The sequence below is a fragment of the Lepidochelys olivacea genome, assembly GCF_965140295.1.
Source record: "Lepidochelys olivacea isolate rLepOli2 genome assembly, chromosome: 12".
Classification (NCBI taxonomy): domain Eukaryota; kingdom Metazoa; phylum Chordata; order Testudines; family Cheloniidae; genus Lepidochelys; species Lepidochelys olivacea.
In genome coordinates this window covers 7,791,237-7,817,960 of record NC_140422.1, presented here as the reverse complement: position 1 = coordinate 7,817,960, position 26,724 = coordinate 7,791,237, and the positions used below count along the sequence as shown (strand labels likewise).

Genomic DNA, 26,724 nt, shown 5'->3' with positions numbered 1-26,724 from the left:
GCGGGGTCCGCGTGCCCCAGGAGAGAGCTGCGGGACAGGGCAATGCACTGGGGGGTTTTGCACACAGCGCCCTGGTCGGTCTGTGCCGACACAGCGCCGTGCAATGCATGGGGGGGGGGGTTGCACACAGCGCCGTGCAATGCACGGGGCGGGGTTTTGCACACAGCGCCCTGGTCGGTCTGTGCCGACACAGCGCCGTGCAATGCATGGGGGGGGGGTTTGCACACAGCGCCGTGCAATGCACGGGGCGGGGTTTTGCACACAGCGCCCTGGTCGGTCTGTGCCGACACAGCGCCGTGCAATGCACGGGGCGGGGTTTTGCACACAGCGCCCTGGTCGGTCTGTGCCGACACAGCGCCGTGCAATGCATGGGGGGGGGGTTTGCACACAGCGCCGTGCAATGCACGGGGCGGGGTTTTGCACACAGCGCCCTGGTCGGTCTGTGTCGACACAGCACCGTGCAATGCACGGGGCGGGGTTTTGCACACAGCGCCCTGGTCGGTCTCTGCCGACCAAGCGGCGTGCAATGCACGGGGGGGAGGGGGTTTGCACACAGCTCCGTGCAATGCACGGGGCGGGGGTTTGCATACAGCGCTGTGATCGGTCTGTGCCGAGACAGCGGCGTGCAATGCACGGGGGGAGGGGGTTTGCACACAGCACCATGCAATGCACGGGGGTTGCACACAGCGCCCTGGTCAGTCTGTGTGGCTACAGCACCATCGTGCAATGCACTCGGGGGAGGGGTTTGCAGACTGCGTCCCCCTTTGGTGTTTCGGGGGTCGTGTGCAGGGCTCGCGGAGGTTTTGCGCTCACCTTCACCCTTCCGCCGGGATAAATAGGAGGCAGCGGGCGCAGCTCGTGAGCCAAACTCTCCTCTGATCCCTGAGTCTCCCTCTGACTGAGCCGCTACTGAAGGAGCCACGCCAGCGATGGATCCCCAGGACTGTCCTTGTGTTACCGGTGAGTGACTCCCCCCGCTGGCGGGATGCACAGACACCTGCTCCAAGCTGCCATGGGGGGGTTCTTAGACTAGTCGGGGAGGCCAGGGCTTAATTTGTGCTAGGGCTAAGCCCCAGCACCTCTAGGCTTGGCAGTGCCTAGCCCAGCACCTGTGGTCTTTGCTGCATCGTTTGTGGATGTAAAAAAAAAAAAAAATTTTTTTTTTGAGACCCTGCACCTCTTGCCTCACAAATTAAGCCCTTCTGGGAAGGGCCTCTGTTTTCCCCTCACTGGGAAACAGCCATCATCCTTGCATGCCATCAGCATGGGCAGGGGAGAGAGTTTCGAGCTCTTGGAGGTTTCAGAGTAGCAGCCTTGCTAGTCTGTACCTGCAAAATGAACAAGAGGACTTGTGGCACCTTGGAGTGACTCTGGCTTTCCCCTCTGGGTTATGAAATCATTGTGAATGGATTCTGGAACCCAAACTCTCTGACTTGAATACCGCCTGGTCGTACCTTAGCAAGGTGGGCAATATTTAAATATCCTGTAAGAGGGCCAAGTATGTTTTAAAATACACTTTTTTCAGGGCGTGAGAAGATTCTTCAAGTAACTTTTTTCTCTTTTTTGGAAAGAGCCAGGGAACAGGAAAAAACAATGAAAATTGAGCCATGGGGTTGGATGGGAGCTTGGGAACTTTGTATAACCTGAAAAGGATTGTTGATAAAATTCTCCTTTTGGTGTCTGACCAGGTGTTCTAGTTGAACAATGCTGATGACCTCTCCTTTCTCTTCATCCCTCAAGGTGGCTCGTGCGGCTGTACTGCCGGGTGCAAATGCAAAAATCGTAGATGTGTATCTTGCAAAAAAAGTGAGTAGATTTTTTTTTTACCACTGATAATGTGGGTTAGATCGAAGTATTTTGACACTTTCATAGCGTATGAGCTGTAATTTCTTTGGAAGTGTTATTGCTGAGGCTTTGAGATGTAATCAGGTTGTTTCCAGTGAGTTGTGGGAGTAGCAAGAGTGGTGAAGAGGAGCCCAAAGTTTCAGGGCCACATTCTGCTCTGTTACTCCAGTTTAAAAGCAGAGGAACTGCTCTGAAGTCAATAGATACTCTGGTTATAGGATCCCAAACAGCAAAGCACTTAGGCATGTGCTTATTGAATTGGGTCCTTGCAATGGAATGGCTGAGAGCAGAGTTAGACCTTCGTAGGACTTGATTGTCAAAAGCCCTTGGAACCTACATTAAGAGAGGTTAATCTTTTAGTATAGAACAGGGAGAAGTGTGCCATGTATTCTTTCCTCTACTAGATACAGATCACAAAGGGGCAAAAAACCACCACAATCAAGACATCTTTCATACGTTGCATTTCCTGAGATTCTAGAGAATGCAGCATCTTTGTTGCTGTCAATACACTGTCTTTTTATTTTTATTTTGTTTAGGCTGCTGCTCCTGTTGCCCAGCTAGATGCAATGGTTGTGCCAAGGGCTGTGTCTGCAAAGAGCCAGCGTCCAATAAATGCAGCTGCTGTCCCTGAAATGGACATCTTCTGTTCTCTTATGCATATTTTGTGCGTAAAAAAAGTGGTGTTCCCACAATGGTGATTGTTGTATAACCCTGAGTGTGAGGACTGAAAATTAAAGGCTTTACTTGAGAAACAGAATGCCTGATTTTATTCATATGTCAGTCACTGATTTCAGTTGGCAGAACGAATCACTGTACAGCGTTAGGGAGTATTCTCAGTAACTTCTGCTTAGGGTTATAGCTGCCCGTCTGTCGTGGGCATGAATGAGAGCCTTGGGACTGAAGCATGCATGACCAAGTGTCTGCTCGTGTAAGGCCCCCTCTTCGGGCAAGTGCTGTGACTCTTACCTTGGGAAGCGTTGTGTGATTTATTTATCTGTTTGTTTATTCTTGGCCAGCTTCGCTCCCCTCTTCAGATGGGGCAGAAGCACCTGCGATTTGTGACCTCAAAGGGAATGGCAGACTGTCCGGCACGTACAACTCACGCCAGCCTCACAAAAATTCGACTCCTCTAGGGCGAGGGATCTGGAATAAGGATGGGTGACTTGGGCTTGTGCCTGGGTTGGTAAAAATGTTGTAAAGTCTGACGTGTGTTTGCTCTCTCCTTAGCAGTGCTTTACAACAAAATACAGCCAATATTTCCGACAAAATTGCAACTTGCAAAAGATGACTTAACCTATCGCCCCGATCCTGCAGAGAGCTCTGTGGATTGGGGCCTATAGCTATGTGCGTGTAGCTCCCGGATGTTCAAGAGCGTTACCAGGGTTCTCCTTAGCTGCTTTGAATCACTCACTATTGCGGCTATTTTGTTTGTTTGTCTTGGAAGGTGAGGCAAAATTCTTGAGCATTAAAATGTGTGGCTGTCAGAGGTGGTGCTAGCCCATTTGGGGGCCCTGAGCAGGAATATTTTGGCCCCCCACAACAGTTGGGGGGACCCCCTTGAGCTGCTTGGGGCCCTAAGCAATTGCTTAGTCTACTTACGCCTTAGTCTACTTAGGCTCTCAGTATCTAATGCATCTTCTGTATTATGTACAGGGTTTTCTGCATTCAGAACAGATAATGCAAATTGTGTGAATATTAAGGGAAATGCACAGTGGGGTCCTGACTTTTGATTGGTGTTACTAGGTTCAGCCATAATACCAATAACCGTTCAAATGATTCATCTAGCCTCAAAATGAAGGCCTGATTAAGAGATGATAAACAGACCAGGATGGGTATGAGTAGCCCCAAACAGGGGTTATCCCTCTGACTTTCAGCGAAGTAACTCCTGGGTGGGAAAGGACAGCCAGGCCCTACATGCTTGTTCGTAAGGTAACAATCTTAAATTAAAGTTTTACGGTCTTGATCCCGGAACGAGACACAGGTTTTAACCCTCTCCTCCCCGCATAAGTCTGCAGGATTTGGGGCCTCACCTTTGACCTGTGAACGCCTCCGTTCCTAGTTTGCAGTCTCATGCTTACCCCTGCCTATTTGTTACAGGAAGTCATGGCTTTGTCCCCATGAGTACAATCTTCATTTCCTTTTTTCAGAAAAGGAAAACCCTGCCACGGTGTTTCAATTACACTTTTCCCTTAGAAGGACATTTGAATAGCTGCCCTTAATAGTTTAACGGTATTTAAAGAGACACACCAGTGTTTTATTACATTGTTTGCTGTGCCTCGTGTTGATAAAATCTGGTGCGTCTTTAAATTTGATGGGTTCGTAAGTCGGTCTAGGAATATTTTCATACAAAGGGGTAGCTTTCTATGGCTTAAACAACACAAATCGAAATAGACTGGGTTGTGTCACAAATCCTGGATGTGACAACCAGTCTCTTAGCCATAACTACTCAAAACTAGCTGAAAGATGCAGTTTGATGACCTTATGAATGGGATGTATGAAGGGATTGCCTTAAATAGGGCTGGACTGGATTCCACGAACAAGGAAGTCCTTTCTAGTCCTATGTTCCTCAATGATCTGGGCACAGCATCTATGTAAGGGGTATTAGACCTTTGTTTTGCCATGCCCACTACTTTTGTTCTCCACTCAGTAACAAAATGACCGTTGACAATGGCAGGTAGCCTTCAGGCGAGGCATTGCTTGCACTGATTTATAGAACTTTAAATCACATTCATGATTTTTACCCACTGCTGGAAGCTGGCTCTGAGGGCATGTTTGTGTCAATGTCACCTATTCACTTCCATATCGCTGCAGACCCTGCTGCTCTTAGTAGTCAGAAGACTGCTGCTTGGAGTATTGTACCTTGTTAATTTGGAGTGGCTTTTGTTCAGCAACCAGTCGGTACAATTTCCAGTGTTAAGTGAAGCGTAAATATATTTCCTGACGGGCAGGGTGACACACTTTAGTGCCTAAGTGCATTAGCTCAGTCAGCACAGCGTCCAGGGGGAAAAAACCCAATAGGAGTAAGCCAAGGATGTCTCGGTAGCCATTCCTGGAGTCATGTCCAGGAAGGCTTTGCACAAGTTTTTAGGAGGAGAAAGGTGGGCTTGTGGTTTTAAGCATAGGACAGGTAATCAGGAGACTTGGATTTGACCACTGATGAGCTTTGCAACCTGAGGCAAATCATTTAATTAATTTGTCTGACTCTCACATTTGGAAAACAGGGAAAATGCTGTATGTTGGAGGCTTAAATAATTAATGCTTGAGATCCTTGGATGGAAGGTGTGGGAGAAATGCAAATCGCTGTCCTGCTAAGTGGTGGCTGTTCTTCCCATAATAGCTGCTGCGTCCATTGTGCCTTCTTGTGCGTTTCCTCTGCCTTCGTGTTTTGGTTCCCGGTTTTTTGTAAGAGCTGGTGAACGTATCACATAGAATCTCCAGCAGCAGTAGAAAATTACGGGCATTTTGTGCCACCCCAGGTCTGCCGTAAATAGCTTCCGCAACTAAAGAGAGTGAGTGGCTGGCCTTGGAACCTCCTAAAAATCTGTTCCGAACAGAATATCCAGTGTTCGAGCCGTTCAGTAAATGCGGGTTGGAAAACAATGAGCTGGGGGAAGAAATAGCAGGTGACTAAGCTCATTCCATTCCGGGCATGTGCGGGGGATATCAATAAGGCCTTCTGTGGGGGCTTGGCTTGCCAGTGGGGCTCACTTTGGCCCCTGCGGGAAGGAAACATAAGGAGGGGGGAGTGGTTTAATAGGGATATTCCAGAAGGATTAATTCACTTCATTGCAAAGGGCTGGAATCATGGGCCAGCAAAGCACTTAAGGACAGGCTTAACTTTGAGTATGGGAGTGGTACTCATGGCTTCAATAGGGCTTTCGAGTTAAACGCATGCTTGAGGCCAAGTCTGTACTACAAAGCTTTGTTGGAATAGCTCTGCCATTTAAGGGTGTGAGAACACCACACCCCCCAGCTTAGTGGTTCACAAACTTCTTGTGCTCAGGGCCTCTCTGTAAATGTTGAACGAGTAATTGGAGTGGGGGAGAAATGGCCTGTTGTGACCCAGAAAATGGGGGGGGGGGTGGCCTGTCTCAACCCAATAAACAGGTGTGGGGTGGGTCAGGTCCTGTGCTGGGGGGGAGAGGGGAGGGCTGGGTGGTGGGGCTTAGTGCCCACCCCACACTCACCCCATAGGGGTACCTCCTTCAGCTCCAGTTCCATGGGGCTGGCTGGGCTCAGCTTGGCTTCCTGCTGCGGGCATCGTGTTGGGGGCCCAGCTGGGCCAAACTGGTGAGTGGTGTTGCGACCTGATGCATGGGGTTGCAGCGCCACTCACTCGAATCTGACCTGTTTGTCCCTCCCCGATCTTGTGGCGGCTGGGCCAAATTTTAGCGGCGCTGCAATCCCAGAGGTTGCAATGCTCAGAGCTAACAGCTGAGCTCAGCCAGCCCTGAGGACCTGCCTGAGGACCCTTTGTAACAGTGAGGGGGCCCAATTTGGGGAAAATGTTGTAGCTATGCCAGCCAAATCCCCAGTGCAGACGCAGCGTAGGGAAGAGGGCTTCAGTCAGCTGTGCTAATGTTGCTCAGGGAGGTGGGAGGGAAGAACTCCTCCTCCTGTCGGCATACGCTGCGACTACATTAGGTGGCTCTGCTGATCTAGCCATACCGGCAAAGCGAGGGCCTTACCAAATTCACAGTCCATTTTGGTCAATTTCCCGGTCATAGAATTTTAAAAATTGTAAATTTAATGATTTTAGCTATTTAAATCTGAAATTTCATGGTGTTGTAATTGTAGGGGGCCTAATCCAAAAAGGAGGGGTGTGTTTATGTGTATGTGTGTGTGTGGCTGGGGGGTTGGGTTTGCGGTATGGCTACCCTTACTTCTGCCCTGCTGCTGGCAGGGCGCTGCCTTCCGAGCTGGGCAGCTGGAGAGCGGCAGCTGCTGGCCGGGAGCCCAGCTCGGAAGGCAGAGCCCCCGCCAGGAGCAGCATAGAAGTCAGGATGGCCTGGTCTGGTGTTGCCACCCTGACTTCTGCGCTGCTCCCTGCAGAGCTGGGCCTTCAGTCAGCAGCCGCCGCGCTCTGGCCGCCCAGCTCTGCAGGCAGCAGCGCAGAAATAAAGGTGGCAATACCATGACCCCTCCCCGCAAGTCCCTTTTGGGTCAGGACTCCCAATTTGAGAAATGTTGATCTCCCCTGTGAAATCTGTATAGTATAGGGTAAAAGCACACAAGACCCGATTTCATTGCGGGGGAGACCAGCTTTCACGGTCCGTGACGTGTTTTTTATGGCCGTGAATTTGGTAGGGCCCTAGTGCTTTGCTAGTCCGGGCCTTAAATTGTTAACGGGGAGGCTTTAATTGCAGTTCTTCTCGAAATGACTCTGTAAGTTGTCCAGCTCAAATTTACTGAGTTTACAAGTTGTGTGTCTCTCTGAAGTGCCACACAGCCTCCCTTAACCAACCTAAATGTATGTGTCTTCTGTACATTTTGCCACCTCTCTGATCACTTTCCCAGATTTTAATGAATATATTAAGCAACACCAGTCCTGGGTACAGAGCCCCTGAGCAGCCTATTGTGGATGTTTTGCCAGGATGAAAACTGACCATTTAATTTATTCCTACTCTTTGTTTTCTGTCTCTTAGCCAGTTTCTGATCCATGACAGAACTTTACCTCAGCCAAGGACTAGTTAGTTTCCTTGGTAGCCTCTTCTTGGAGGCTTTTTGAAAATCCGAAGAAATTTTATATCAACCTGTTCTCCTTTAGCCACTATTTTGTCGACAGGCTTAAAGAACTCATAGATTAGTGAAGCATGATTTTCTGTGGCAAAGTCTTTCATTTCGTGTTTGTGCAGAGCAGGGTCTCTCAAACTCTTGGTGCTGAGGGCCAAATTCTGTTTTAAAGTATCCCCCTGGACCGGGATATACATGTAAGACTCTATATTCCCCTTAGTCCACAGCATTCTCCAGTGCTGTCATTGGGAAGGTGTGCAGAGAGATCAGCCGTGAGGGCTGGAAACTTACTTTGCTTTTTCAGTGAAAACCATGATTCTGACCAATCTGAATATGTCCTGTGGAGCCACATCAAGTGGGCAGGATCTGGCCCAGGGACGGTATATTTGACACCCCGATCTAGAAATTTGATAACTCTGGTTGAAATGAGAATTAAAATGAATGTAGATGGGACAGAAGTAATGCTCATTGGGGTCTGTGATTCTCAGGATCACCTCTAGTGCCTTTTCAAAGATAGCTATGCCACTGGCTGCTGTCCAGTCCTCCAGCACAGAGGTGGATTTTAATGAGAGATTGCGTATCTTGAGTTAGCTGATCAGCCAGTTCATTCTAAAGACCCTTCAGGCCTCTTGGGTGTGTACATCCTGGTAACTTGGGGATTGATCTAGTTCTTATTCAAGTCAATGGCAAAGCTCAGCTTGACTTTCAGTGACACAGCATTTATTGGCCCCTTGTCTGCACTGTAATTTATGAATGTGTCTGGCGCCTTCTCGCTTGGCGCCGTGCTCTCTGACGGTGCACCCGGAAAGAGCAGGGTGAATGAAGCGGTTGAACTGCTGACAAAAATAGTCACAAGACAAAGGAGAGAGGAAAAGCAAATGCAGAGGGAAGACGCTAGGGCCCTTCCGTTGTGTTTAACTCTTTAGTAAGCTTGCTGCCTCTCTCACAGCGTATCTGCCACGAGCAAGGGAGGTGTCAGGCAAAAGTTACTGTAAGTCTTTGCTGCCACCTGCCTGTCCTTTCCTTCATCTCAACACTCCCAGCATTCCCTGCTGAGGCCCGTATTAGACTGTCCCCCTTCCCGGAGCCAGCCTTGCCGACCAGGAGGAGTGAACCTTTTTGCTTTGAACTGCATGAGAATGTGGCCTTGTGGGTATAAGGGCCCATCGATACCACAGTTACAAAAACGTCAGGGGACTTGGTTAAACATTTTGTCGTGTTGGCAGGACCTTCATCATAGCCATGGCTTTAATCCAGCTAGGGAACATCTAAACCAGGGCCCCAGGGGCAGAAAATCTGAGGACGAGAAGGTTGTACCGGAGGAAAGCAGCAGCAATCCACTCTCCATCCAGGGTCCTGCAGAGGTTCAGCGTGGAGGGCAGTATCGGCTGGAGAGGGGCATGGCTAGGATAGGAACACAAGAATTGGATCAGACCCAAAGGCTGTGTATGGAAGGATGGGGAGAATGCACTTCCTCAGCACGTCCTTCATGCACATTGAACCCGCAGGGCTGCTAGGGGCTCTCCTCCTGAAGGAACCCCCAAGAAAGGGCAAAGATAGTAATGCTCCCTGCTGTTCCTTGGCTGATTCCCGCCTAGGGTTTGGGCCAGGCCACTGCTTGTGCCAGCAGATCTGAATTCAGCTCTAGATCTCTACCCAGGCCACAGCATGTGATTTGAAAATGTGTCCGCATCACCCACGCTGTCTAGCCATGTTATAGCCAGACCCAACCCTGACCAGGCTTGTACAGGGACTATCAGTGTTTAACAGAGGGCACCTGTCTAGAGCTCGCACTGCAGAGGCAGGGGCTGGAATGGTCTGTGGCTACAATAGCCCATTCCTGCCACAGGAACTTGAACAGGATTCTCAAAGCCCAGAGAAGTTCATGTGAAATTTTCTAGCAGCCCAGGTAGGTAGGTCTACACGGCAATAAAAACTCCGCAGTGTGGCCTGGGTCAGCTGACTTAGGCTCGTGGGACTGGGCCATGGGGCTATAAAACTACAGTGTACGCATTCAGGCCCGGGGTGGAACCCGGGCTCTGAGACACTGCGAGGGGGGTGGGTCTCGGAGCCCAGGCCCCAGCGCAAAGGTCTACAGGGCTATTTGTGGCCCTGCGGCCCAAGCCCCATGAGCTCTGAGTCTCGGTGCCATGGGGTTTTTTTATGGCAGTGGAGACGTACCCACTGTGGCCTTGGAGGCTGTCGCTCCGTAAGTCCCAGCTGTGCGTACATTTCTCTGCAAGGAGCGGTTGTGACTTGATGGAATGTGTTTGTTTATTGGGTAGTCTTACATGCGTCTATCCCAGGAGCTAGGCATCTGCAAAAGTGAGAGTCTATAAAAACGCATGTGGACCAGTTCAAACTGGACATTGTGTGCTGCCCCTTTAAGGGACAGGTTAGCGCTTCTGGCCCAACTGCCTGGAGCGAAGTCAAGAAACACCCTGTCCTGCCATGGGGCTACATATATATATATATATATATAAACAGGGAAAGGAAATTGAGCAAGAGAGAGAGGAGATTAGAAGTCATGCTGGCTGGGAGGAGTTGCAGGCCCCATGATCCTAGCCTGAGCTGGGTTTTAGATACTATGTTTGGTTACTGACTCACAGGTCTGAGGTAAGAGCTTTTGGCATTTGGTTAAACTGCTCCTTCCCAACCTGCTGCCTAAGAGAGAGGCAGAAAACCTGCCTGCCGCATAGAACCCGAGGAGAACTAGGAACACAGCTGTCTAGGGATGATGTGGAGGCCTTCTTAAAGGGTTTGGTTTGGCTGGCTGCATTCTGGCCTCCCATTCTTGGATCCTATGTACCTTCCTATGACACAGCCTTCCCAAGCCACTGAGCCCAGCAGGAGTAAAGAGAAACTCTCCCTCTGCTTCCTTTTATACACCCCTTTCCACCCACCTCGTCCACCAAAGGAACATCCCTCCTCTAGTGTGTATCTCTGTTGCAGAATATATGGTACATCTAGTAGCCATGCAGGTGATGTCTTTCTACAGTCAGCTTTCTGTGAGAACGACTTAGAGACCTAATGTAGGGGGCAGATTGTGAGAGTCTTTTCATTCATTTCAGTGTGTTTGGATTAGGCCTGAAGAATGAGTCAAGAAAGAACACAAGTAAAGTCTCTGTGAGAGAACGCACAGTGGGCCTAGATCTGCTGTCAGTTACACCTGTCTGGTATCATGAGTTATGTCAAGACAGTAGAATATGTTTCAGGGTAAAACTGGGATAAGTGAGATTAGAATCAGTCCATAGATATGAGTTGGCACTGAATGCAAAAAGCCTACCTCTGTCGACAGCAGACTCCTTTGAGATTGAACCGTGCAATACACAGAAATCAAAACAACAGCTGACTGCATACATGTGGCACTGCAGAAATGTTATTACTTTGATAGTGTATCTTAATGCCTCCCAAGTATTTATCACTGAGAAGAGGCCTATGCAATACATTGCTCCAACTCGACAGTTAAGGATGCAGAAGCAACTTTGGTTTGGCATTTCTGAATTTATCCATTTAACCTTAATGTCATTTGGCCATAATCTGGGGATTTTTCAACAAGATGTTATCAATTTGCACATCTGACTACTGATCTTACGGATTCACAATTCAACCAGAATCCAAACAAGACAGAAGCACCCTTCCATGTGACTGGAAGTTGATTTTAAGGCTGTAAAAAAACATAGTAAATCAAAAAGGGTGGGGGAAAGGATGAGTGTTTTTCACAGATTAATGGGGCTTGTGCAGGAGCCAGGAAAGGAGATTTGATGAAGTAGAAAGGCAAAGAAGCCATTATGAGAGGAGACTATTGAGTTATCTTGTGACTGACTTATCATCAATGATTGATAACCAGGCAGTGAAAGGAGGAAAGCTGCCTCAGCCCTGTTGCTTCCGTTCTCTTCCGTCTGCTTAAAATGCCGCACCGGACGGCACAAATTCGGTGCTGGCACACACAGGGTTCACGCACTGGGCTCTGATCCCGTAGTGAGCTCTGTGGAGAAAGACCTCTGAGCCGAGCCCCAGGGCCACCTGTGATGCTCATTGCAGGAGCGGGGCCTGAGCTCGTAGCTGCTGTTCCAGGCCTGTGCTTAGAGAAGCTTGTTCCATGCTGAGCTCTAAAGTCATGCTCTGCTTTAGACAGCAGAGGGCGTTAGCGGACGAGTCAGCGCCTGACTTGCTCTCTTGCGAAAGGACTCCTGTGGCCGCGGTCTGTAATTCTGCAGTGACGCTGCTGCAGTCTCTAGTGTCTGGGGCCATTGTTGTTATCTTGCCTATTGAGAATATTCATTCAAAGGGGAGTTAGGCCCCAAACATGTTTTTATTTCTAGAGCTTTAAAATTCCTGATTCCTCTGATGCTGGGGACACAACTCAGCCAAAGGGGTGGGGTAAAGTCCAAGGGGCTCGTAGCCTGCACCAGCCTCAGAAACCAAGCTCTGAGCGTTCACTCTGCAGCTTTGGGCGTTTGGCCATTCGTAGGAGCAGAACTGGTTCCATTGTGGAGTATAGAAGCGATGGGCAGATGTTCCTACCCCAGCAAAACCCATCAGGCCACATTCAGCAGACAGCAACACCAGTGTAAATCTGGAATAATTCCATCAGTGTGGGGAGGGGGTGGCCCCTCTGTAACCCGGAGCAAAATCTGGCCCATAGTCCATTCTTCAGATGTTCTGAAATTAAAACAGAACAAACAGGGGTGCTCGATTCAACATTGACAACTCAGCATACGTAGTAGACAAAGGCTCCAGGGGCTCGTGTGTCGTTATTTATGTTCGGACCTAGCGTAAGTCATGCATGCTTTTTAAAAATAAAAAAAAAAGAGTTACGCTGAGATAACGGAGAGTTTAAATTCTGCAGAGAAAGCAGCGTAAGGCAAGCCAAATCGGGTACCTAAAAACCTTCCATCTGTTTTTCTTAAATGTTGGTATTTTTATTTATAACAAACACCAAGTAACTTGTAAGCATGGCAGGATAAGAAGATAAAGCCAGATCTACTCACAGGGTGCCATTTACCCCAGTGCAGGTTGGGGTGAAGGGGTGACCGGGCAAAGACTTTTCAGCCATCTTGGTGTCCTCAGGATTCGGAGTCGCTCTAGGAGCTGAAATAGCCCCATCTTAAAGTGGAGCAGCCCCTGACACGCTCCAATTTCCAGCATCCTCCCAGGAGCTGCTTGTGGGCTGCTCTGCAATCTGGAGCAGCCCAGATGCTCCGTGCACTTGAGAGACTCCCTTGCTCTCTGGCTTCCCTTGCATGGCTTCGGCGCTGGGATTTGTGAGGGGAGGCAAGGTAGGGCGGCTTATGTTTGGGGGTGGAGGTGAGACAATCTCCCCCAAGGTTTATACCTCACTGAAGTCTCACTTAAATCCTCATAATGGGGCTTGGATGGGACTTAAGTGGCTCATAGGCTGGCACTGTGCACCGGCTGGGTTCCCACCCCAGCACTGCTTCTGTCCTCAGGGAGCTCTCAGCCATTCAGGGGCAGCTGCCAAATAATTTGCTGAAAGAGAACCTTTCAGTCCTGCTAGTGGAGATGACTGTACCTTTGGATCCAGGCTTGGACTGCATTCAGGCCGCAGAGCTTCTGGCTTGGGGGTTGTCTGGTGCAAGGCAGAGCTGGGCTTTCTGGAGAGTCCCATATCAGGGCTCCTGTTCTTGGGTTATCCTAAATGGATAGACTCTGTTTTACGAGATGGCTTGAAAGGAATTTCCCCACATTTCCTCCTTTAGGAGATTGATCTCTAGCCACGTTTTATTCTTCCTGCACGATTCCAGTTAACAATTATGTCTCCTGGGGTTACAATTTGCACAGGGAGAGCTATTCACCCCATGTGGAAAGCCTGCACAAGGTCTATGCACCACACTTATGCCCTATTTTGAGGACTTGTACCTATGCCTTGTGCTGACCTTTGCACAGGTGAAATTCACTCAGCCCTTAAAGAGGCTATGCAATATTCTCTAAAGCTGGGCAGCATCCTTTCTTCTCACGGCACTCCAGAATGGAGTGGGCTGTTAAAGCCTCCTGGGTCCTGGCGGACTCCCCCATTTTCCAAAGGATATAGCTGTCCTGTGGCATCTGGGTAATTGCCGCTGAACGGGGCTTGTCGTGTCAACCATGAGATGACTATCCCCAGCTAGGGCTGTGCAACTGTGTCAGGGAATTGCGTGGGAAAGAGAATGTGTCTCCTTCCAATTTCCAGCCCAGGAGGAGCATGCAACAATGCGTTTTCCTTGTCCCAGCCTTCCATTTTCCTCGCTCTTTTGCAGATGTGCTCCATCCGGATCTCTGACACTGCGCCGTTAGCATCTCTGCAGCAGGGCCCCGGCGATATTCCTGTGCAGCGCGTTCACATACGGCAATGTACAGTGCTGCCCCGCCACACAAATACTCCCTCAACGCTGGATTCCGATTGCACTGACTCCGGTGCAAATCCTGACGAACTGCGGGATGACTCTGGCTTGTACTGGGGGCAGAATCTAGCCCGCAGTCTCTGGAAAGTGTCACTTCAGTGGAGAGTTGCTACAATAGAACAAAAAAAGGCCTGGAGCTCTGGGAACCAAGGTACAGCAGGCCCCTGGCTAATTTAAAAAGACAAAAATCTATTTCCCATTGATTATAATCGTGGGATCTACATTTCCCCCATGTCTCTGCTGTCACTGCACAGCTTCATGGTAATTGCTCTGAAACAGGCTGTTGGAAATAAAGCTCTGGCCTTGCAGACTCCTGCATGGCGAGCCCTGCAAAGGAAGAGGCCAGACGTGCCGAAATCAAATAGTCCTCCAGGAGTGTTAGGCCGCCTCGGATACTTGGCCGGCTCCACGTTAGAAGACCATAACGTGGCACCAACCAGTCTAGGGCTTTAAAAGCCCTGTTTTCATTAGCCCTGCCATGAGAGTCGCCTGTTTGCAGGGTGAAAGCAGAACCCCAGTGAGAGGAAGGAATAGATTCCTTGTCTCATTGTGCTGGAGCACACTGGCTAGTGCTTTCAGCCGCATTCTGTGGGGCCAGAATAACTGCCTGTAGGATGCCGTGGCCTGACAGATTCTGCTTCCCACTGCACTGATGTAAATCCGGCACCACTCCACTGCCATCCATAGAGTAACTCTGGGTTCTCACTGATGCCATTGTCTCCACATAGGATGACCATGTTGTCACAATAAAAAAAAAAAAGTGACAAAACTTTTGTGGCAATGTTTTTTTAGAATAATAGACTTCACGTTGTCACAGGGTGACTGGCCCCTTTAAGAGGTAGTGGTCCAGCCCCACTTGAGCCTCACTCGTATTCTGACGCAGGTGGCAAAAGTCATTGCAGCCAGATGGGAGGTAGATCATGTGGCTAAATCAGACCCATGCCCAGGGATAAAAGAGAAGCCATCAGAGAGCCAAGGAAGGAGAGCGCAAGCAGGCAGACAACTCTAAGGAGGCCTTCCTGCTTAGGGGGAAAGGACAGAATTAAAGGGGGCCAGCCCGGAGAACCTGCTTGAGGGCTGGCATTAGCCTGAGTTAACATCACAGGTCACAGAAGGGGGGATTTGAGACTCCTGCCCAAGGAGGGGGAATCTATGGGAAATGGCATACACAGGCCCCAGAGGAGGGCTGTGGGACCCCTGAATCAAGGGGGCACAAGGGCTAGTCTTGAGGGGCTAAAGATTAATTAGTATGCTGTAAGAGACTTCATAAATTAGACCCTTCACAGGGGGAATTGCAGTTTAAAAGATTTTGGGAGTGATGGCTTCCAATAGCCAGCCAGGGGAGTAGAGGGCTGTGTACCTGCAGGGCCATGTGCACAAGAGGGCATGGAGGGGGATGGTTGCCTGTTTCATAAAAATGCCAAAAATACACTTAAAACAATTAGTGTTCTGATGTCACTCCTGCCAGCTTCTGAATCATCAATGACATGCATATTTCTTAGAGAGGAGAACTTTCCCCAGTTACTCAGTATCCTGAATGAGTTAATCATGAATCCCAGAACAAATGTCATGAATGTTCACTTTGAGCAAAAGAATGGCTTAGGTAGTATCATCCACTCATTCGACTTTTGTCCTCCATCCAGGCCCCAGTCACTACACCAAACAATCATTCTACTGGACTCTTAGATGCCATTAAACAGAGAGCAAATTCCATTACATTCTGTAGTTAGAAAAAAAAATCTAACTATGAGAGTCTGTACCCCTATGTTCACCCCTTTTACAGGACTGTAATGAATTTCGTACAAAGTATGCCTTGTGGGGTATCATTTGAAAATTGATAATTTGCTGACCATTATTGTCCTGGTAAAATATGTGTGGCAATATTGTATGTAAAGATATAAGATTCTACTGTATGACATTACTAAGACAGGTTCCAAGTCTGGGGAGTAGTCACAATCCAGTTCCTCAGAAGCAAAAGACTAGCTGATGCCTCAGCCAGGTGTCAACAAAATCAAATGGACCATCACCTGGTTAAGTGACTATTTTTTGGCAGGAAAGAGGGTGTGGATGAAAAATCTACATCTTGACAAAGAAACAGGTTGGGGTTCTCATCCACGCAGACTTTCTGTCTCCTCAACCTCAGCTGAAGAAGATGCCCCAAATTATCTCTCCCTTTCTCTCTACCCACGGCATCAACAACACTTTGGATTCATGTAACTTGTTAAGCTGGGAAGTAGTCGTGTTTCACTTCTATTTTCTTGTAATCAGTTCTAACTTTTATGCCTCATTACTTGTAGTCACTTAAAATCTATCCTTCTGTAGTTAATAAACTTGTTTTACTGTTTTATCTAAACCAATGTGTTTGGGTTGAAGTGTTTGGAAACTCCATTTGGCATAACAGGATTTGTGTATGTCATTTTCTTTTAGTAAAATGATGGACTTTACATGAGCTTGTATTGTCCAGGAGAGAGCTGGCCGGTATGAGATGTACATTTTTGGGGAGAGTCTGGGACTAGTAATTTGCCGGTGTTGTTCTGCAGTGTAATTCAAGTGTGGCTGGCTAAAGCACTCATTCAGTATAACTGGGAATAACTTACATGCTGAAGGCTGCGTGTGAGCAGCCCAGGAGTGGTAGCTCTCACAGCAAAGCAGTGTAAAAGGGACCACAGACTGGAGAACTGAGGGGACACTGCTGTTCATTGGTCCATATTGTGCCCTGCGTAATGTCACACTAATATATTGAGTGATGGAATTAAAAACAGAACTTTCAGGCATCCCTAACTATGATACCGGGGCAGCACATGGATAACCATTACTGGATCAGTAACATTGATCTCAGCTACTTTTTGGCCCCCATTACTGTATCTCTGAGTGCGTCCCAATCTGTAACATATTTAGCAGAGTGGGAACTGAGGCACAGAGTGTAAAATTTGCAAAAGCATCTGAATAACTTAGGAGTAGGAGCCTAGATCCCATTTTCAGAAGTCACTTTGGCTCCTAAGTGTTCAAGTCACTTTTATAAATGGTGCTTAGGCTCCAAATCACTGAAGAGCTTTTGCATATGTTATTCCACCTAAGTGACTTGCCCAGGGTTACACAGAAGTCTGTGGTGGAGCAAGAAATGGAACCTGACTCTCCCAAGCCCTAAGTGCCCTAACCACTGGACCATCTTACCTTTCTTACATCACTTAGTTTCTCTGCCTCAGTTTCCCATCTGTAAAATGGGGAGGGTCTCAGTTCCCTCCTGCACAGGGGTGTTGAGGATAAATATATTAAAGACTGAGATGCTCAAAAACTGCAGTAATGGGGGCCATATATGTACCTTACACAGAGGACGGTTGCAGATAGCTGCACTTTGGCTATCTCTGCACTGAGATATGCATGGGAATAAATATATAAGTGAAGCATCGGGAAAGGTAGCAGCTGAGGAGAAGAAGAAGAAGAATGTAGCCAGTTCCATGTCACTGCTACAAATCAGCCCAAGCATTAAGCCAGACACAGCATCTTCTCACTGTTGTTTGCAAAAATGGGCAATAGCTGAACCATTTGGTTTCCAAGGGGCTCTAGCCTTTGGGACAGCAGCAGAGCTGGCTTTACTCTGCAAATGAAGCCAAGTGTCAAGAAAAGATGCCTTCTCTTTCAAGGATGTGAATGGACTTTGGCAGGGCATGAGGAATGTGGCCAAGGGAAGCGCGACTCCACGGCTGCTAAGCAGTCTTCCGTCTCACGGGCACAGAGGATGACAATCTGCCGACGTTTCTATTGGGCCAGGCACCAGGACAGTGGTCAGTAGGGAGCTACAGCTCACTTCGTCGGATGCATTCAGTGGAAAATACAGTGGGGAGATTTATATACATAGAAAGAAAAGGAGTACTTGTGGCACCTTAGAGACTAATCAATTTATTTGAGCATAAGCATAGAGAACATGAAACAATGGGTGTTACCATACACACTGTAACGAGAGTGATCACTTAAGGTGAGCTATTACTAGCAGGAGGGCGGGGGGGGGGGGAGAGAAACCTTTTGTAGTGATAATCAAGGTGGGCCATTTCCAGCAGTTGACAAGAACATCTGAGGAACAGTGCAGGGTGGAGGGGGAGAATAAACATGGGGAAATAGTTTTACTTTGTGTAATGACCTATCCACTCCCAGTCTCTATTCAAGCCTAAGTTAATTGTATCCAGTTTGCAAATTAATTCCAATTCAGCAGTCTCTCGTTGGAGTCTGTTTTTGAAGCTTTTTGTTGAAGAATTGTAACTTTTAGGTCTGTAATCGAGTGACCAGAGAGATTGAAGTGTTCTCCGACTTGTTTTTGAATGTTATAATTCTTGACGTCTGATTTGTGTCCATTTATTCTTTTATGCAGAGACTGTCCAGTTTGGCCAATGTACATGGCAGAGGAGCATTGCTGGCACATGAAGGCATATATCACACTGGTAGATGTGCAGATGAACGAGCCTCTGATAGTGTGGCTGATGTGATTAGGCCCTATGATGGTGTCCCCTGAATAGATATGTGGACAGAGTTGGCAACAGGCTTTGTTGCAAGGATAGGTTCCTGGGTTAGTGGTTCTGTTGTGTGGTGTGTGGTTGCTGGTGAGTATTTGCTTCAGGTTGGGGGGCTGTCTGTAAGCAAGGACTGGCCTGCTCCCAAGATCTGTGAGAGTGATGGGTCGTCCTTCAGGATAGGTTGTAGATCCTTGATGATGCGTTGGAGAGGTTTTAGTTGGGGGCTGAAGGTGACGGCTAGTGGCGTTCTGTTATTTTCTTTGTTGGGCCTGTCCTATAGTAGGTGACTTCATCTTCATCATCTGGACCCATGGAAAAGAAGCCCTTGAGGAATTCCACCATGATTTCAACAATTTCCATCCCACCATCAACCTCAGCCTGGACCAGTCCACGCAAGAGATCCACTTCCTGGACACTACGCTGCTAATAAGCGATGGTCACATAAACACCACCCTATACCGGAAACCTATTGACCGCTATGCTTACCTACATGCCTCCAGCTTTCATCCAGACCACATCACACAATCCATTGTCTACAGCCAAGCTCTACGATACAACCGCATTTGCTCCAACCCCTCAGACAGAGACAAACACCTACAAGATCTCTATCAAGCATTCTTACAACTACAATACCCACCTGCTGAAGTGAAGAAACAGATTGAGAGAGCCAGAACAGTACCCAGAAGTCACCTACTACAGGACAGGCCCAACAAAGAAAATAACAGAACGCCCCACACCACAAGGCCGTGTCAATATGGTATAAAATTATTCCCACCATTGCTATGATTTGCTCGGCAGAACAGTGACAAAGGCTGGTGGGAGGCCTAGTGCAGAGAACTCTCTTGTGGCTCCAGGACTTATACCCTTGTTAGTTAAGCCAGCTGAAAAGTAGGTTAACACAGGTTGTTCTTGGGAGATGTATCTATGCTAGGGCTCCTACTGATCTAACACCAGCAGCAATGGTTTTTGTGAAGACGAGTGTAGACAAGTCTCAAATGCCCACCCTCCCAACCTCCTGCTCCCAGTTGTCTTTTCAACTCCACCAGAAACTCCTGTGTGCCAAAACTGGCTCTGGGTCCCTCTTTTTGAGAAATCTGAGCCATATTTGGCCTGAATTCATCCCAGTGCAGATAAAACATTTGGCCACTGCCCAGCTATTTCTCAGGCTTGAAAATGACACTGGCAGGGACAATTAATCATTCTGTACATAAATTCTGAACTGAGATCTTTCACTTGTAATAATTGCTGCAGAGTCAGTTCCAACAGCTTATTAGAGCTAAAAGAGCTACTAAGTTGTAACTACCAGCCTATGCAAAAAGTTTGTAACCAGGTGCCATTGTCATTTATTCTGTATTGAAGGATTTTCTTATTCTTTGGTTTCATATTTGTTTATTTTGCCTGGATTCGCTCCAAGGCTATGTCTGGGGAGCTGCACCTGGAGCCAAACTTTTGGAAGATGAGCAGTTGGAAGACCAGTCCAGATGTGAAATGCTGATTGTCTGCAGAAATATTATTTGGGAGGAGGTGGATGTTTGGCCCTAATTTGTAAGATTTTGGAGGAAGAAGGGTGGGTCCCATCATGTGTGGTCTGGCGCATTCAGTCATACTATACATGCATGTGTGGGGGTTTGTCGACACAGCAAAGAAAAACCTGTGCCAGCCGACTCAGGCTCGGACTGTTTCATTGCTGCGTAGGCTTCTGGGCTTGGATTGGAGCCCGAGCTCTAGGATCCATCCTCCCCAACCTGAAAGTCAACACAACAATGAAACTGCCCCACAGCCCAAGTCATCTGGCACGGGCCAGCCGCAGGTTCTTCTTTGCTGTGTAGCCATAGTGTGTCATCCTGTGGGTACAGGCATAGCTGGCTTATCTTTGGTGGACAACGGTTGAGTGTATATTTTTGTTAATTGCTATATTTTGAAAGGGGACTGATATGAATTTTGTCGTCTTGTTTTGTCTTTTAATGACAAATCTGTTTCCACAATATAGCTCTAACACGTATGCTTGGAACTGCTAATTAAATTTTTCTGTCAAAGCCTCACCACACTGATTCTTTCCCTTAACTTAGTTTTTATGCCTTGCATTCAGTTAGGCAGCAGCGAATTATATGCACTGAACAACTAATTTGACAAACTTAACTCCCTTATTTTTGTGTGTGAATTGTCTGCAAAGACTCTGATTTTTACAGATATGTTCCTCATTCAAAATTATTTGATGAATGGCTTACCTGGATGCTCACAACCTAGCTGCCAAGATTATTGCTTTGGGTGTTCGCTGTTTGGAATTTGCTGTTTGCAAGGTGCATATGATTACCTAAGTCACATTGTTTCCAGAAACAAATCCTCCAAGACCCATAAATAACTCTCAAAATGGCCAGAGGTATGTTCCCTGAATGCTCATGCAAAATAGTCTTTGGGACAAAGACTGTCTTTTTTCTGCTTGTACACCGCCTAGCACAGTGTTCTTTCTATTGTCCTTCTAACATTACCGTACACCTCAGAAACATAGCAGATGGTGGAAGTTCACAAGAGGAGGCTGAATGCATTTGCCCATCGTTGTTTTAGAATTCTTGGGAATTAATTGGAGAGATCATGCTACTGAAACGGTAGTGTTGCACTGCATGGGCCAGCAGATTATGGATGCAGTAATCACACAGGGATGGCTATGGTGGTTTGGCCATGTCATCAGGCTACCTCATGGCAGAAGCACAAGATGGGTCTTAGATTGGATTCCACCGGGAGGGAAGAGATGGTGTGGAGGACAAAGAAGGACTTATCACTGGACAATCAAAAAGAATGCGCCCGCCATGGAGACTACTTACAATGGAGTCAAACATCTTGCTCTGGACAGACAGCAGTCAGAAAAATTGCTTGCCCCATTTGCCACTAGGCAGAGGAGATGTTAAACTAACCTAAGCTAGCACAGTGGGGTCCTGGCTCATGGCTGGGACTTGTGCTACTGCAATATAAATAATAACAAATACAGGCACACAGGAGTGTTCGCAACACTCATTCATAATTTATTCTTGCAAATAAAACTTTGACATGAAAAGTGAAAAGAAAGGGTCATAAATGCTGAAGTGAATTTGTGGGTTTATGCAAACGAACGTTACTGGGCACTTCTTTTACATTATTCGCCCAACCCTACTACCAGTAATGCCCAGGCTTTTGACAAGTGTTTTGACAAGCATTCCAGGACTCATGTAATGAAACATCTGTGTTCTTTACTCACACATCTGTAACACCTATGGACAATGGGCACTTTATAGTGGGAACCGTCAACTCAAACTTGCCTTGTTTGTATCACAACCGTCATGTTATTCAGACAAACTTGAATACATCAGTTAAGTACCTTAAGACCAATGGCCTTTATACATGTTCACTTCTATTTTTATCCAGCTGCTGGATTCATCACAGTTCTGGCATCATCATATATGGAGCTGCTGTGTGGCAAAATATAGTGCCGAGTATGTCAATTCTGCTATGCAAAATAATGCATGAGAGCAGTAATGCTATGGCTACAATGCAGGAAAGGCTCGATTCTGTCCTCTGTTGCAAAGAGTCAAATTTCCATTGACAGCAGTGTAACTGAGGCAAACCTGGCTATACATACGTAGGGGATAACGGATTCTGTTTTGCAATGTAGACATACAGTTCAGGTTTTATTTTGTATTGCTTTTCATCCAAATTGCATCACAAACTCCTCACAGAATCACTGTCACTAGTCCAATGCCAGAATTAAATCATAAAGGCCTGACAGAATTAGGTCCTAGGAATTGCTATTCATGTTTTTATTATTCCCCTGAGTTTGTTCCCATTCTTGATTCTTGCAGAGGGATTGTCTGTTTATCATCACCAATAGTTACAAAAATAAATAAATCATAACATCCTATGATGCGTCAGTCAGGGTTAATCCTTGTTAAAAATTCCCCATTTTGTTATGGAGTGCGCTATGAACTATTAGCCTGTCTGTCTGGTACCTTCATCCCGGTAGTGCAGCAATTTAGTGGCACTGGATTTATATAGGCCCTGACCCGGGGTGGCTCTGAGCTCACAACTCCCACCGGAGACAGTGGGAGTTCTATACATGGAGTGGCTACGAGACTGGGCCTGTAGATAATATAAATCAGCTGTCCTGCAAGAAGAAAAGATCTATGCTAAGTGTAACATTATCCCCTAGAAGCATGATGGGATAATGGCCCGAGCGCTCTCCTTTCTTTTTTGATGTTACATCTCATTGTAAAGCAACAAGCTTATCTCTGAATTTCGGGTTCTCCTGGGTGATTAGCATTTGTAAGCCTTGGGCTTCACTGATGCAGAGTTTGTGCTGGAAGGAGGCACTGGAGACCCTAATGAAGAGAAGTCCATCTGGAGAAGAGTTTGCAGCAGCAAATGGCCCCTGTAATTCCCACGTCATTGGAAGAGCTGTAGCCAGTTGATGCAGTCCCAAAAGTGGGCATTGCTGGCTCCTGGCTGTACTGTTGTACCCATCCCCCAGCTGCCTCTGCCACTGGCTTTGCCGTGGAGCTCCTGTGGAAATTAAAGCTGCCATCCCCGATGGAGCCCCCAAAGAAGATATTAATTATGATTATTATTCATGTTTATTATCGGTGTTCCTAGAGACCAACCAACAAAACAGGAACCAAACGTAAGATGAAATTCTATGTTGGTAAATGCAAAGTGCTGCACATTGGAAAACATAATCCCAACTACACGTACGAAATGATGGGGTCTAAACTAGCTGTTACCACTCAAGAGAGAGATCTTGGCGTCATTGTGGATAGTTATAGAGTGGATATAATGCCACTGTATAAATCCATGATACCACCATCCCTTGAATACTCCATGCAGTTCTGGTCTTCCCATCTCAAAAAAGATACATACTTGGAAAAGGTGCGGAGAAGGGCAACAAAAATTATTAGGGGTATGGAACAGCTTCCACGTGAGGCAAGATTACAAAGACTGGGACTGTTCATCTTGGAAAGGAGATGATTAAGGGGGGGATATGATAGAGATCTATGCAATCATTAATGGTGTGGAGAAAGTGAATAAGGAAGTGTTATTTACCTCTTCGCATAGTGCAAGAACCAGGGATCACCAGTTGAAATTAACAGGCAGCAGGTTTAAAACAAACATAAGGAAGTACTTCTTCACACAACTCACAGCCAACTTGTGGAACTCTTTGCCAGAGAATGTGGTGAAGGCCAAAAGTATAACTGGGTTCAGAAAATAATTAGGTAAGTTCATGGCGGATAGACCCATCAATGGCTATTAGCCAAGAAGCTCAGAGTGGCAACACCATGCTCTGGATGTCCCTAAGCCTCTGAGTGCCAGAAGCTGAGACTGGATGACTCAATAATTGCCCTGTTCTGTTCATTCCCTCTTACAGATCTGACACTGGCCACTGTCAGAAGACACGATACTGAGCTAAATGGACCATTGACCATTTTTATGTTTATGTAATCAAGATTGGGGCCCCACTGTGCTAGGTGCTGCACAAGCAGAGTAGTGAAAACACTGATAGCTTTCCCCTGTGGGTGAGTTCCCCCTGGGAAGCAGTAGTCCCTATTATCTCAGAGAGGGGCAATTTGCAACCCAATGCACCGGCAGGGTTGACTCAAGTTCCATGTCTATAATAACATGAAGAGAGCTGTGACGGGTTGGATCACAGAAACCCCTTTGGGGGCTGCCATCTGATGTGCCAAGACTACTTCTGCTCCTGCTTTCCTGCCCACTCAGACTAGGACTTCAGTGTCCTGCCTGGTTTCAGCCAGACCCGCTAGCCTGCTGCAAACCCAGACCCAGGTCTGAACCACGTCCCCTGACAGCTGCAGGCTTAACTGAAAGCCGCTTACAGAAGTGTGCCTGTCTTTGACACTCAGATGCCCAACTCCCAATAGGGTCCAAACCCCAAATAAATCTGTTTTACCCTGTACAAAGCGTATACAGGGTAAACTCATAAATTGTTTGCCCTCTATAACACTGATAGAGAGATATGCACAGCTGTTTGTCTCCCCCCCCCAGGTATTAATGCGTACTCAGGGTTAATTAATAAGTAAAAAGTGATTTTATTAAATACAGAAAGTAGGATTTAAGTGGTTCCAAGTAGTAACAGACAGAACAAAGTGAATTACCAAGCGAAATAAAATAAAACACGCAAGTCTAAGTCTAGTACAGTAATAAAAACTCAATACAGATAAAATCTCACCCTTAGAGATGTTTCAATAAGTTTCTTTCACAGACCGGACACCTTTCTAGTCTGGGCCCAATCCTTTCCCCTGGTACAGCCCTTGTTCCAGCTCAGGTGGTAGCTAGGGGATTTCTCATGATGGCTGCCTCAGAGCTATATTTTATATTTCTAGTTTCAGATACAAGAGTGATACATTTATACAAATAGGATGACCACACGCAGTAGATTATAAACTTTGTAATGATATTTTACAAGACACTTTTTGCATGAAGCATATTCCAGTTACATTATATTCACACTCATTAGCATATTTTTATAAAATCATATAGAGTGCGTCACAAGAGCGATCACAGAATTGTTGCTTTCTATCATTACTGTAAAATTATACAAGTCACAACTATTTGTTAACTGAAACCACAATACTTCATTGTCTGCTGGTGGGGTGGGATCATATATAGTGGAGGGTTTTTGAAAACAGGTAACTTTACAAAGAACGGGCGATCCCTAGGTCTGAAGGTCTGGTTACTGACTTTGCATCCAGAAGTCACAGTGACTGTGGGAATGCATGCAGTACCCACACATTAGGTCATCTCTGCTGACGGCCACAGAAGGGGGCAGGCTCATCCCTCCCCTCAAGCAGAGTGCCCTTATGGGCCCCAATCCCCAAGGTACATAGTGTCACCTGCAAAAGGTACTAAATTGCCTTCAATTCCAATGGGAGTCGAGGGCACTCAGTACCTTGCAGGATCAGGCTCAGGGAGCTCAATGACTGACTAGCCCTATGCTGGGATGCAAGGAGGGAGACTTTTTGTACCCTCTCGCTCACTTTCCAAACATGTGCCAATTTAGTCCATACTAAAGGCCTGGGATCTTGGTTGAATCTTGCAGGAAACAGGAACTGTTAAAAACAAAACATAACTAACCAACCCCCAACCTGGCAGCCTCCCATCCTAATCAAGTTGGTTGGAAGAACACTCTTCTGCCCAAGGACAGGGCATCCCTGTACATTCCTTGTGTTTCCTGTAATCTTGAAAATCACCACTGTGCAATCTTTAAAGGACTGTAGAGAAAAGAAAGAAGATGGTGGGGGGAAAAATCCTCCATCTACTATCTCTATCCTAGACAGCTGGTATTTTGAACTAGGATGCTGGATCCAGTGTCCTTGAAGGCCAGTGTCTGATGCTGGCAGTATGAATGTCAGACACCAGACAATCACGCAGCTCCATGTCACCAGCGAGGCAGACAGCATGAAACAAATCCAGATGGCAAGGTAAGAAACTACTAGGCAGGAGGGAAGGAGAGCTGTTCTCTGGCTGTCTTTTAAATAATGTTGCTGATCTTTCAACAAAAGCACTTAAAAGCCTTCAAACGGACAGCATCTTTACCCCTTTACCCTCTGGCAGCAGCCAAAGCCAGGAAAATGAGAGTGGGAGAATCTGCTCCTAGAGGATTTGTTAGTGTTAGCAAGGAGTATAGTGCATATCTGGAGGGAGGAAGGGGGAAGCAATCACTTTCTTCTGCTCTCTTGCGTGGCAATTTGATTTCTTTGTGATTTCACGTGGCACAAGAGAGCATCATTAACTCTCACACTGTTAAATATGTATATATAAGACAGCTAATATGCCTGGATGCCATAATCTTTAGACGCTTTATTGTAATATGCTTTTAATCCCCACCCTTGTTTATTCCTTTCAGTGTGGATTTCAGTGCCAAAATCATTACACAGTAATCTGATATATTTGAATCTCCTAGCTGTATTCTAATGGAAGATGTTTACAGAGTAAATTCAGGATGGGGTTACGTTGGCAAAACCACTTCCCTGAGATGGCAAATCGGCCAGACTGTAGGGTCAGAAACAGATTTCAACCCTTGGGGATTACACAAGGGGACCTGCACAGCCCCCAGAATGGGCAGCACTGGCTAGGAAGTGGGCGTGGCTAGGGCAGGGGACTAATTCAGTGCTTCTCTCCGGGTAGCTTCAGCTAGAGCAGCTTCCTTAGCGTCCTAGCTGTAGAACAAAGCTGCTCATCTCCCCAGCAGAAAT

At 47.0% G+C, this 26,724-nt stretch overlaps 1 protein-coding gene across 1 annotated transcript in view; it reads left to right on the top strand.

Moving 5' to 3' along the window:
* The first annotated feature begins 25,797 nt into the window (after positions 1 to 25,797).
* NUP93 (nucleoporin 93) overlaps positions 25,798 to 26,724 on the top strand; it is a 132,348-nt gene continuing 131,421 nt past the window's right edge. The window contains exon 1 of the mRNA XM_084644580.1: positions 25,798 to 25,950. The gene's annotated coding sequence lies outside the window, so the exon portion shown is untranslated. The remainder of the gene's footprint in view (positions 25,951 to 26,724) is intronic.